Source organism: Eimeria acervulina, genomic scaffold (assembly GCF_000499425.1).
Source record: "Eimeria acervulina Houghton genomic scaffold, Eah_scaff645, whole genome shotgun sequence".
Lineage (NCBI taxonomy): Eukaryota > Apicomplexa > Conoidasida > Eucoccidiorida > Eimeriidae > Eimeria > Eimeria acervulina.
This window is the reverse complement of record NW_013549674.1, coordinates 5,026-8,246: the sequence shown is the minus strand read 5'-3', so window position 1 is coordinate 8,246 and position 3,221 is coordinate 5,026.

The window sequence follows — 3,221 nt, the reverse complement described above, 5'->3', positions numbered from 1 at the left end:
TGGAGACAACACATAGGCGGTGGACCAACCGAATGCGCACAGCAGCTTTTCTTTTCATTTGCATCATCTTTGAAGTGGTACCCAGTACTAAAGTGCAAAATATTTCCACTCGGTCACGAGCCCCATCTTGTTTCCGTTGAGCTTGCTTTTCCCTATCAGGAAGCGAAACACTACAAGCAATATATCCAGGTCTCTTGCGACATCTGATGACTTCCTGCCTGTTTACTCCACGTTCACCCTCGCATTTGGGTACCTGCGGGATTGTGTCTTCGTACGTAAGCGCTCCATAATGAGCATCCTATTTGCGTAACGATTTAAAAGTTCGTCTTCCTTCGTCAGTTCCTCAAACCCTTGAGCGTCCAATGGGCGTTTGGAAAGCAAGCTATGCAACGCTGTATGTGTTCTCTCTGGGCTTCTCTCATGATCGCTTTGACAACCAAACTGCCTGCGAAAAGCTCTGTGAGCATTCGGGGCAAGGTCAATGGCCAAGCCCTATAAGATGCTGACGACTCCGATGTTGCAGGTAGGGCGTAGACGCTGAGCTCTTAGTTTTCCACTTCAGTAGGTCCAGCTGTGTGTTTAACAAGCAGAAATCCTAAGATATTAGTTGCGACAGAGGCGATCATTGTCAGTGAGTTCCAGGGATGAAGTGCCCGGGCCTGTAGCCTCCGTTGAAGCTTAAAGTCACTGGTCCTCCCATCTTGAAGCCGTTTTTGCACGTTCTGTGCATACAATTCCATGATGCCGTTGTCTAGCCAATCTCCAGCATGCAGACTCTTCATCGCAGTAGCGCTGGCTGTACCATAATAGCTTCTCGCAGATGCTGCCAGAATCTTTTGTTCAGGAACTGATCGCAAGGAAACGTCAGACGCGGAGCCTAACTCATCATTCGGTAACTGTTTCATTGCACTTCCGTTGTTCGCTGTCCTCGTTGTACTACATGTGAATACAATAGCCACGTCGCTGTACGGGATTCAGAATGAAAGACGTAGCGTCCGGCGCTTGCAGTCCCTTTGCGAGCGCTAATAGGCAGAGAAGCAGTGGCGTCGCCTTATGGGATGAAGTGATGTCGAATTTGGGTGCTGGAATGTTCGACGCATTCGGTGGATGTGCACTGAGTCTCTTCGCTTGTATCCCTTAGTGTCCACTTTGTAAACAATTTGCCTGTATGTTCCTTCCAAGTGTAACTGAATAAGGAATTTCATTTGCTGCTTGCGGGCATGTGCGCTTTTTTGTAGCTTAAAGCAGGAATAGCGATGCATGAAGATGCCAGTGTTTGCTGTTCCTCCGACGGTGGAGAACGTAATCGCCTAAAAACGAGATGAAATGGATCTGGCGGAGAGTTGCAACAGTTAGAGGTAGTGCCTGACGCTAGGAGACCATGACCTTCCTGAAAAGGGCTCGAAACCAGCACCGCTTAGGCGTCCTTTTGGAGGCTAAGCGCGTCGCGTGCGTCCGGGAATCAGGCGCTTCCCTTGCTCCGCCTTCTGATCACCATATGCATGCGACGCATTCCAAGTTATATCTCACTTTACTCAGCTTTGCCTGATGCTCTCTCCACCCAGCATGCCCAGCACATATTTTCAACGCGGGTCGACCACCTTCGCTGCGGACAACCGTGATAAGGGTTTCCAAATGGGTAAGAGCTCTCCAAGAGCAGTTCACCTGCCCTCCAGCTGCAAGGGCTCCTCGGCGAAGCTTCACAAAGGCCTGGTGCTGGTAAGACGGCGTCCTGTCGCGAGTTGCAGCGCACCTCGTTGCAGCCCATGTTGCATGGTAATCCGTCTTGCAAGCATACCCGAGAACCATTCTGGTTCACGGACTAAAGCCGTACACAGGTAGTAAGCGCTTCCCCGGCACCTACGTGTACCAGGTTCGTAAATATCATGTTACAATGCGCTTTAACCCTTGCTAGTGCCGAAGTGGTTCATCTTACCTTGCCTTCGAGTACTCGCACCGCGGTGCGGAGCAGCGAAAGCCTCGGGCGCTATAATTGGAGACTCAAAAATATCCAGACCCAGAAAGATAACACATCCAAATACTCGAAACAGCCCTACTCTGAAGGTGCTCGTAAACCTACAATAGGATTGTTTATCTTAAGCCTTAACAGGCCCTGTTACTGCTTCTGAGGTAGACGCTCCACAAGCGAAGCTCCACAAGGGTCGAAGAACAAGGAACAAGCACCCTTATTTTTCGATGTTGCAGCATATGGCCTGTCATACCCACTGCTTCGGCATCAACAAACAAAACCAGTAGCAGCTCCACCATCATTCAAGCAGATTCGCGGCCACTGCGCCGTTTTTCTGCACAGCAGCAAAAGGTGCCAACCAGCACTGATTAACGTGCAAGGAATGTCAGCCCAATCCAACACTCGCAAATGCATATTCATTTGTTAAGTACTACTACAAAAAACAGCAAACTGGCAAGACTTTGCCCCGGCCTCAGTGTCAACAAAGCGTAGGTAAGTTGCGCGCATGACGCCAAAGTCAGGCAAAAAGTTGTTAAGCAGAATCGTTGCACAAGAGCCAGATAAACAAACAGCAAAACATGAACGCAGGGCTTTGGCTATCTTTGGCAGCCTTAAACTCAGGACGCCTTCCCCATTCCGACAAGCGTAAGCCCGTTCCACTCATGAGGACACGGCAACAATTAAACACGCAACCACTTCGATGAAAGCATTCTGGTGAGCTTGTGTCTCATTATCCGTGCTTTTCTACCATTCAGGAGAACGTTGGGGATCATCCGGAGTAATTACAACAAAATTCAATATCGTCCTGCACCCAGAGTTTCCACAATGGGTTAGACAATTGGCTGCCTCGGTACTGTTGGGTAAGAATGGCCCTCTTCAACTCGATTACCTCCATAATTGGGGGGCGTTTTCCTTCCTTGTATATAGCCAGTGCAGCACTCAGTCGATTAACCAGCTTGCTGAGCGCTTCCGTTCGTTCCATCCTTGCTGGCTCACCTAAGAAAAAATCCGTGTCGAACTTGTCCGCAAACTGAGCCCACCACTTCACAGTATTCATCTTTTCCCCCAGGAGCTCAATCGCGCATACCAGGTGGTCAAATGCCATAAACACATATGACAACTTAACAAATAGGTAGTTGGCTGTGCGTTTCTTAAGTGGGTTTGACAGTTTGACTGCCGCATAGCTTGCCAATAGTTCCGCTTCTGTCATGAGTATCTCCACGTCTTCAGGCGTCAGCGACGCCTTAGCAAA